General features: G+C 47.5%; 1 long non-coding RNA gene across 1 annotated transcript in view; it reads left to right on the top strand.

Moving 5' to 3' along the window:
* The window catches only part of LOC102010918, an 18,881-nt gene extending 16,402 nt beyond the window's left edge, over positions 1-2,479 (top strand). The window contains exon 3 of the long non-coding RNA XR_264175.2: positions 1,122-2,479. This is a non-coding gene — a long non-coding RNA (uncharacterized LOC102010918). The remainder of the gene's footprint in view (positions 1-1,121) is intronic.
* The last annotated feature ends 7,768 nt before the right edge of the window (positions 2,480-10,247 follow it).

The following is a 10,247-nucleotide window of genomic DNA, read 5'->3' as shown; positions in this document are numbered from 1 at the left end:
AAATAGGACCTGAAGGAAAAATAATAATTCCTGAAACTAGAAGGAGAAGCCACCACAGGTTAAAATAACCACAGAGGGAATTCCAGAGTTTGTGGGAAAGGGGGCGCAGGAGATAAGGGGGAGCAGGAATAAGAGGTTAAAGGGTGCAGGGAATAGAGCGAGGATAGAGCGAGGATGGAGTCTAACCTGCACCTCGCCAGCCACTGTGTCAGGAGGAGAAGCCTGAGGGACAGGAGCCCCCAGGACAGCATGGCTGACACTCCTGAAGAAGTGACAAGTCTCAACCCTCACACCCCAGAAGCCAGGTAAATCAGACCAGCATGAAAAATAAGAACACGCAAAGTTTGCTTGGCAACAAATAAAATGCAATGACAACACATTTCACAAGAGCTGGTTTAGGGGCCAAGGAGACACGGTCACCAAGTGGGCAGGAGGGCACTGGCACCTAGGGACAAAGGCAGGGATGCTCCCTGCGGGACCCAGGTGACACCTCCAAGGCCTCAGTGCCTAGAAACCTGACGGCCTCCCTGTGGGCCTGGGGCTTCTTGACAGAAATCTGCATTTGGGACCACATATTTGAAGTTGTTGAATTGAATATTTTTTTTAAAATAAGCTGAGTTTTTAAATGAAATGGATACATTTGTCATCTGTGTTGTGATCGCGTGCATGCAGTTGCATTCAGTGTAACTTATGCATCTTAAGCGTAGAGCTCACTTTATTTACCAGTGTCACCTGTCCCCCATGGAGACATCACAGTCTCATCAGCCTGGAACCTCTGTGCTTCATCCCCACCCACCCCTGGTCCCCAAACCACTAACCTCCATCCTATCATCAAGTTTAGAGTGGACTTTTCAAGATCCTTTTAAGTGGAACTATGCAGTATTTACATTTTTAATAAGATACACAAAATATTTGAGGCAGTATTTCTCTAAAGATGTCACCAAATAGGTAGAGGTTATTTTTAATTAAGATGTTGTGTGCTGTGTTAAAATCACAATGTATTAACAGATCTTCAAAAAATACTAGAGGGCAATCTGATGCCAATGAGCAGAAATGTTGTTTTTACACCCTTAACTTGTATTAAATTATAGTGTTCATTTTGTTTTCTCTCTTTATCAAAGGTCCTCCATGGATGTAAATTAAACTTCAAAGATGCTTAGGAATAAAAAAAAAAAAATCTTGTGCTATCACAGTCAAAATCAACACCAGGGGTAGAGAGATATTCAACTGAGTGACTATATCATGAATGTCATCATCTTTATCAAATAACTGGTGTGCACAGCTATGCCATATAAAGACTCAAAGTGGAAGCTATAAGAGGAAAAACTGATTGTATCACCATTTAATGTAAACATTTTAAAAACAGAAATTAAACATTTTTATGGATCTCTAGGTTCTTTTAATGGGGATGGATTGCCTTGGTAAAAAAATTGTAGCGATGTGACATCTAAAAATACAGAATAGTTTAGGCACACTAGAAATCAAAACAGATCCTATTGCTATTTTTCATGGGGAAATCCCCTGCAACATTTCCACATGCTGCTGAGGATATTCAGAATTCCACAGTCTGGGAAGGAAACATTCCTCTATCTTTGCGGGCCACTCTCGGGTCACTGAATACTGCATCTTACCCAGTCAAATGGTCTTGTTTGTCCGGCACCATCTTCGCAGTCTGTGCATGATTTCACATCCTTAGTCAGACCTCCCCTTCTTCACCAGAATTCTCCCTGTTTCACTGCATGGTGACCACTCCAACCTCCAGTTGCATTCACTCTGCTTCTCCATGCGTATCCTCCCGGTGGTCACCCGAGGTCTCAGCTCCTCTTTCCTCCACTTCCCACTCCCTCTCACCTGTGAGGGCGCTGTGCTCCATGTGACCGGCTGTGTCCTGGTCTTCTCCTTCCGGCTGCGCTTCCCTGGGACTGCTACCTGCTGGCTCCATTAGGTTTGGCCACGTGGAGACCCTAGCTGAAGGTGCCAAAGCAAGGCTAGAGATAAGGATGGAGAAAGTCGGGTGTTTCTCTCCTTCCCTTTCTCCACTGGGGAGCCAGCTCTTCTGTCCCCATTGGAGGTGGATGTTTAAGATGGCTTCATTCAAGTGGCAACTGGCCCTGGGGGCTGGGCGGGTGCGTGCCACGGGACTCCAGTCTTCCAGCAGCCTAGATGCAGCTTCTTTTCAGCATGGTGGCTTGGAGTTTTCATGAGGGCCAGCCAGGAGCTATGGGCCTCTTACCTAGAGTGGCCAGAGTGTCACAGTCACATGTTCTATGGACCAGCACAAGTCACAAGGCCAGCCCTCCTTCAGTGGGAAGATGAAGTGGACCAAGCCTTCAAGCTTTGCCTCTGGAAGAAAAGAAGAGGAATATTCCATTGCAAAGGGGATGGGAAAGAGCTCTGGCCCTCTGAAGACCATTCCTGTCCCAGGCGCTGGAGCTCTAAGAGCAACACCGAGCTCCTGCACAACCTGCACAGTCCTTCCCTGCTGCATTGCCTTCTTGGTCTTCTGAGCTCCCTTATCACTGCTGTAACCAACTGCCTGCCTCAGCTCACTGCTGGCTTCTGTGTCACCGGTTTGACTCTAAAGCTGCACCTGTGTTCTATGTAAACTGTGATGACACCCAAATCTGAATCTATGCAAGTTCGCTCAGCCAAAATCCAATGTGAACTTCCCAGAGGCTTCAGGATGTTTCCCCTGGAATTTCCCCCTTAGTGCTTCCAAATGGGAAAATCAAAATATTGCGTTTTCTCCTCTTGAGAAAGGAGTGTCTCATTTTCTCTGATCTTGGCAATAGGCACCCGACAACTGCTGCTGCAGGTAGATGCATGCGGTCACTTCTGCGGAGTGTAGCCCTACTGTTCACATTGCCATACCAGCAGCTACATTCACTGGGGAGCAAAACAGGACATCTGCAACTAACAGGGCCTGGCCTGATAAGTTTTAAATACTCTCTGTCCCTTTGCAGAAGGGTTTGCCAACCTGTCTTAGTCACTTCCCTCTCAGTGAGACAAAATACATGGCAACCAAAGCTAAAGGAGGAAAAGTTTATTTGGCTCACAGTTTGTAAAGATTTCGGTCTATAATCACCTGGCTCCAAGGCAGGGTGGCATGGCAGACAGGCACTGCAGAGGAGAAATAGTTCATTGTGGGCAAAAGTTAGCAAAGTGAGCAAGAGAGAAGACAAGCCTCTTTCTGTCCCTCATGTTGTGTACAGTCTACTGAGATTAGAGCAGTGCCAAACCAATCAGTAGAGTAAGTAGTAATCACCCACCCTTAACCCTTGTATCTCAATTCTAGCATTGCACCATGAATCAGTTACACACTCTGTATTCAGCCACCTCTGAAAAATCCCCACCTATGACTGCATGAGGATTTGGGGGGACATCTAGACACAAGCCATAACACAACTCTTGTGCTAAACCTTTGATTCTGACTCCTTGTATAATCAGGGACCAAATACTACCTATTTTAATTCAGGCTGTCTTTGTTCCTAAATTATTTTAACATTCTCTTATCTCTTCCATTCTCAGTCTTAATCTATTCCACATGCTTCAACTAAACTGATCACTGCAAAATACCACTGAATTTTTGCCACTCACCTGCTAACATTTGCACAGTGACGCTTCTGTACTTGAGTGTTACAAAGGCAGCCTTCTGCGTATGTGCTTCAACCTACCCAACAAAGTTTAACTTGCACTCTTCCCAAGCCCTTGCTTTTGAAAGGAGACTCTGGACATATACGTCTTCTTTCTACCCTCACTTGACCCCAGAGCCTCTATTTCTTACAGATCTAGTATCAAGCATGGGGTCTGGCATATGGTGGACAGGGAATACTCCTGATTCTCTCCCCCTGCTTGTCACTTTAGCACCCATTTTCTCTGCCTATGTATCTCCTCCATGCCTGTTTGTCTATCCAGACCTCTAGTTCGCTAGTCCCCATTTCTCTCTGAACTGCCCTAACCTTAGGATCTCTTCCTTCATCCAATTTTCTGACACTCAAAACCCCAACTCTCCATCTCACCATGGCTTCCAGCAAGGGCAGATATGGAATTAGTGCCATAGTGATAGCAAGAACATGCCTTCCACTTACGCGTGCACAGTGGCTATCAGCCTTTCACATCTTTCACAGACATCCTGTGCAGTATTTCTCATCCTTGGCCTGAGGACTGTGTCATCCATGACTTGGGCTTTGTCTCAAAGTTACATGGCTTAAGAATTAAAGAGCTGAAGTAGAGCTCGGACTGCAGCTCACAGCGGAGTCTGTGCTTGGCATGCACAGGTCCTGGGTCTGTCCCAGCACTCAAAGAAAAGAAGCCAGAAAAATGAGTCAAATTCTACATTTGTAGGTCTTAATGTAAGACCTAAGTACCAGCCTAAATTCATAAGGCTTTCTAGGAAATTTCAGATGAGTTTTGTCATACAAGATTTTGTTCTGAAATATTTTTGGAAATTGGAAAGTGATGTTAATCAAGTACAGAAGAAAAGCACTGAGAGGCAGATACAGAAAACATTCAGAGGTTATTACTCAGCAGGAAAGAACTTCACTCCTGCAGAATCTAGAAACCACAACCAGCTTTCCCATGTTGATGAACAAACCAAGTCCTGGGGACAACAGAGACATTCCTGGGAACCGAGTCTTACAGTATTTGTACTGCAGAAGTTTTCTACCAGCTTCCATGGCAGGTTGTTTTCATATTCAGGAATTTTGCAAAACAAGTGTGAAACCACTGGTGGCTTGAAATCACCTAGTACAGGGGTATTTTCATGGGAATTGGCAAATGCTACAATTGAAACTCTTTTTTTCTTCTAGTTTTCCAGTAAATCAATGGCTGCATGCATACAAACAAACACACATAAGGAAGAGGAAGAGAGAGAAAGCACACTAGTCATCCCAATGGCCATAATGAGAGGTAACATTACATATGAGTGGCCCAGACTGTGTTCCAAGTACTCAGCATCCCTCCAGCACTGTGCTAGGACTGGCTTGGACCAGTCAGCAGTGCCCAGTGGGCCCATCTCCTCCCGACTCCTCACCAAGCACTGGCACTGAGCGCTCAGATGCTGCCATGGTTGGAGTACTTGCACCATGGAGCTCAGCAAATCCCCTGGGTCAGGACATTTAAAGCAGGATGCCCTGCTGGCCTTACACCAGACACTGACAAGGGAGGGTGACATGTTGTCCTGCGTTGCTGCATCAACCAGGAACCTATGCTTGAGCAGAGGAGGGAGAAGAAAAGTCTACAACAACAGAAAGTGAGGAAGACCTGGCCTCAGCACAGTGAAGCTGTGATCACGGAGCCCCAGGAAATGACAGTGCACACACGCCCTGGCTCTGCACTGGGAGTGCTGGCCCTGCTATTCCCACCCTGGAGGGTGTTATTCAAACACTCTTGAGATGGGCAGACTAAGTCACAGAAATATGCTGGTTCAAGATCTGAGCTGAAGCGTAAGGTCGACAGATATGCACCTGGCAGGAGCTTCCTGCCATGTCGTCCATGGGAGATGGTGGAAGGACAAGAAAAGGGACAGAGAAAAGAGGGCCAAGTGCACCCCTTTGTAAGGAGCCCACTGCTGCAATGGTGGCATCACTCTGTGTTCCAGGGCAGAGCGTCTGAAATCCTCACTCCGACAGTTAATTCTAACACAAGCGTATTTGTAGTCTCCAGGAAAACCAGAATTGTGAACAGTTCGATCATTTCACTTCACCAGGCGTGGTGGCACACACCTGTAACCCCAGCACTCAGGAGGCTGAGGCAGGAGGATCAATGTGAGTTCGGAGCCAGCCTGGGCTACAAAGTGAGCTCAAGGCCAGCCTGAACTGCATAGAGAGATCCTGTCTCAAAAAGAAAAAAAAAAAAAATTCACTTCAGGTTTTATTAGGTTGATTGACTGGTTTTTTGTTTGCTTGTTTTTGAGACAGGGTCTCACTCTGTATCCCAGACTGACCTTGTTGAAGTCTCATAGTCCTCCTGCCTCAGCCTCCTGAGTGCTGAGATTACAGACATGCACCATCATGCCTGGATCACTTCAACACCAACTGTTTTGACCACATAATACCCATTGCCCTCGGTATGTGGGCTGTGGTATGTGAACCTGAGCATATTTACTCAGTGCTGCTGAGGGAGAGAAAGAGGGGTAGAGAGAGACAGAAGAAGAAAATCTAAGCACAATACCGGAAGGAGGGAGCTAGGCTTGACGAGTTGCGTGTCCACTATGCACAGAGCCTCTGTGACGTCTTGCAATCAAAACCTGTGTCTGCATCTGCCACTCTTCTTGTCTGCCCGAGTCCAGTCTGTGAGTCCTCCGGGCCAGGATGAAGGGACAGTTGCCACCAGCTTCCAGAAACCACTCCACACCTAGCTTCAGAAGCAAAGACTGATTCTGAATTTCAGGACTCCCTTCCCTTGTGGGAAGAGCTGACCTGTGTTTTAGTTTTCCAAACTTTCTGGCAGAAACAAAAATCCAAGAATTGAAGGAGGAAAAGGAAACCCCATCCCAGCTGCAAGGCAGGCAGGGGCCATCTCAATACCCAGGCTCCCAGCTGCTCTACATCGGTGGCCACAGGCCATTGTCTTTCTCCATAAATCTAAATTAGTGTCTGCAACTGCTCTTAGAAATAAAGACTCAGCTCTGCACTGCATTTTGAACACACAGTGGTCTTGAGCTAAATTTAAATGGTGAGCAAAGTAGTACTAAAAGCTCAGTAATCTCCATGCAACATCACTTCGGCAATGAAACCAAACTCCCTTGAAGGCAATTCTGCTTTGTAGCCAGCAGTGCTGCTGGGAGGTGCCAGTCTAGGCAAATTCTGTCACCTCTGCAACTTTCAATGGTGTTTTTCAGCATCTGATGGTGATGTCTGCAACACTGAGCATAAAATGATGGCACAATAAAACCGCTAGCTAATTCATAGGTGGAGGGGAGTTTATAGTTCCCCAGGGAAGGACCCAGAGCCACCCTAACTGCGGAGAGAGAGTCTCTTCTCCCTCCATCTCTAACAGGGAGCAGGAAGCAGCTCCTTCAAAGGAAACATGTATTCTACCCAGGAAACTGAGGCACCAGTGTCATCTCCAATCCAGAAGCTCGCAAGTCAGCCCAGAGTGAGCAAGTTGGCTTCTTTCTTGTGACTGTGCTATCCTGCAGCACCTGAAGGCATGGTGGGTCGTGCTGTGGAAGAGTGTGGTTGGAAGGCACCGGTGGTCGTTGGACAAATCTGCAGACTTCTTTTTGTCCCTATTGGAGAGCTAGGGCAGTCTTTTGGGGCTTGGTCCTGAAGAGTGTCCATCCTACCTTCTCTTCAGCCAACTTTGAGGCCCTAGAATGTGATGATTTTAACCTGGGTGTGGCAGTGCACACCTGTGTGCTGGGAGTGCTGGGAGGCTAAGGCAGGAAGATTGGCTTGTGTTTGAAACCGGCCTGGGCTACATTGTTAGAACCGGTCTCAAAAAAAAAAAAAAAGTAGAATGCGATATTTATAATGGGTTTTTATGTCTTGTGGGATGAAAGAGAGAAGGGAATCTGGGGAAAGCAAAGCCGACCCTGTCAACCCTGGAAGACCGAATCAACTAGAGGAGTCCAGGGGGGCCCAACAGAGAAAGGTTCTGCTTCATTTTATATTGTTTACCCCTGAAAATTTAAGCAAGTCAAACTTTATGCGTGCAAAAGTCAAAGGAAACGCCCCTAAAGCAAGAAGCTAATATCTTAGCATAGAGCAGATCGTGGGTTGAGGACATGGGGCCGGCAGAGCGCTGGTGCCAGTGCTCACTCCCATGGTTGGTTCACCCGAGCTGTGCCTCAGGTTGGGGCACAGCTCCTGCAGGTGCCTCCGGCACTCTCTCTCCTGCTCACTGGGCTAGCCTTCTGCCTAGTATCTGTTAGTGCCCAGGACCCTGAAGCTACAGTTCTCGAATCCTGAAGGACTCAGCTCAGGGTGGAACATGGGGTGTCCACAGCTGGTGAGGGCCCCAGAACACAGGGGAAGTCACTAGGGGTCTCTGGGTCCCTGGACACTAGGATCTAAAAGGATGAGGACAGTTTCTGGAGACCTTGGGATCATGAGGGACCCATCTGTCAGGAAAGGGGTCCAGGGATGGCATCTAGGGACAGTTGGGGAAGGAGAGGAGACCAAGGAGGAGGTGTCCAGCTGGATTCCTCAAATCCACATATGGTGTGAGGCACACTATATAATCTGTCACTCACGACCCTAAAAGTCTGTGCTACTTACATGTGCTACATGTGTGTGCATGTGCATGTGGGTGAAAGAGAGAGAGACAGGCAGACAGGTCCTGGTTAATGAATAAGAAGCATGTCAGTTCCACCAATGTTTCTGCTCCAGTGCCATGTCTGAGGTGGAAATGTGTGAGTCCGTCCCTGCATTTTCTCCAGGGATATCATCTTTGATGTTCATCCCAAAACAGCATAGGAGGAGAGCCCAGCACAGTGGGGCACACCTGTAATCCCAGTGTCCGGGAGGGAGAAGCAGGAGGGTCGCAGAAAGTTCAGGTCCAGCTTGGGTTACATAGTAGTTCAAGGGCAGCCTAAACTACATAATGAGAACCTGTCTCAACACAAACAATCAAGCAAACAAACAAAAAAAGCACAGGAGTGATAATGTAATCGAAAAGAGCACCGAAGAGAGTGAAGAAATTTAGAGTACTCGCTTAAAATTTATCTAGTCTTACAATCACCCTGTGAGAAAAAGCAGGTTACGAGAGCAGAACTAGTAGCACGAAGAAGGAACAGAAAGGGCAAAGGGGAAGAAAGAAAAGGGAGGAGGGGAGAGTTGCCTGCCTGGCTCTTTTTGTGACTGATCATGAATCCTAATACAAGATCTGGCCAAAAACTACTATGAATGTTTAAGTTTTTAAAAAAATTATTACAGTAGAGGACACTTTGCCATGAATCCCCCTCAAACTCCTCCCGCTCAGTTTGAACACACTCATCCTCTCGTCCTTACAGCTTTCTGCAGCAGCTCTGAAGTCCTCCTTCCTGAGTGTCTTCAGTTGTGCTATCGTGATCTACTTGAATCAATTAAAATTTTTCCCTTTCTCGGTCATTTTGCCTTTGGGGAAGAGCCAGGAGTTCCATGGTGCCAGATCCGGTAAACAAGGAGAATAAGGACATGGTGTCATGTTTTTACTTGACAGAAATCGCCATAAGTGCTTGACCCTCGAAGGATGATAAAAGAATACAGTTTACTGGTGTGTTAAAGTAGAAGACACATTGCCCTCAATCGCATGCAGAACACTCCCCCTGCCATCACACACAGTCCTCTGAGTTGGTAATGTGTCCCTCACTGCAATGTGATTCTTTTCAAAGCAAACACCGCACCTGTCCTTCACCCTAGTGACATCCCCCAAGCTGTCCCAGCAAGTGCACCTGGGGTTTGGATCCAGATCCACACCCACGTAGTTCTTCCGGCTCCCTAGCAGGAGCTGCTCTACCAACTCAAAGGATCTTACTATGGTCACGGATCTGAGTTATAAACTTATGAACTCAAGTAGCAAGTTTGGGAGGAGCAGCAGAGACAAACAACACAGGCCAGGAGGCAGGCAAGCAGAGGCAGAGGCAGCTGCACACACCCCTGCTGTGGGCCCTCCAGGTCTCCTGGGCACAGGCAGCCTAGGAAAAGCTCTCAGAAAGAACAGGGAGTGATGCCTGCTCCTCAGACATCTCTGAAGCAGTGAGAGGGAAATCCCTCTCTCCTGTCCTCAACTCCGCTCAATGACTCAGGCCAGCGTGAGTCGCCTTGCATGGCCCTGGGACACATCTGCAGGGATCCAGTTGCTGCTGCTCCATGTGGGTCTCAACTCCTGCCGGCCGAGGCGAAGGAGAAAATCAGCGACCCTGCAGAAGAGCTGGCCGCCAGCAAAAAATCCAGGAATGCACTTGGCTGATTTTCTTTTCAGGGCCATTTGCTACAAGGAAATCGGGCCTCCATGGATGGAGAGAAACGCAGCATCTGCCTCCCTCTCATCAGTCTGATCTGCGTTTCTTCATGCGTCCAGGGAAGTCTGCGATAAGTACACATGCTCTGTACCAAATCTAATCACGTTCCCCTCTGTTCCCCTCTGTTCCAGCTCCCATTCTCATTTGGGGGGTGGAGCCTCAGGCAACCGAGTTGTAACCCTGGTGGGACCTTTTGTGGCATGAAGTACAGGACAAATAAAAGAATGACATTTGCAGAAGCTCTGGAGAATCCCACCAACTGGCAGAAGAGCTACATCCTTACAGTAAGGAATTGGCCAGG

The sequence above is a fragment of the Chinchilla lanigera genome, unplaced genomic scaffold (assembly GCF_000276665.1).
Source record: "Chinchilla lanigera isolate Chin_1 unplaced genomic scaffold, ChiLan1.0 scaffold00095, whole genome shotgun sequence".
NCBI classification, from domain to species: domain Eukaryota; kingdom Metazoa; phylum Chordata; class Mammalia; order Rodentia; family Chinchillidae; genus Chinchilla; species Chinchilla lanigera.
This window is presented reverse-complemented; position numbering and strand designations above follow the sequence as displayed.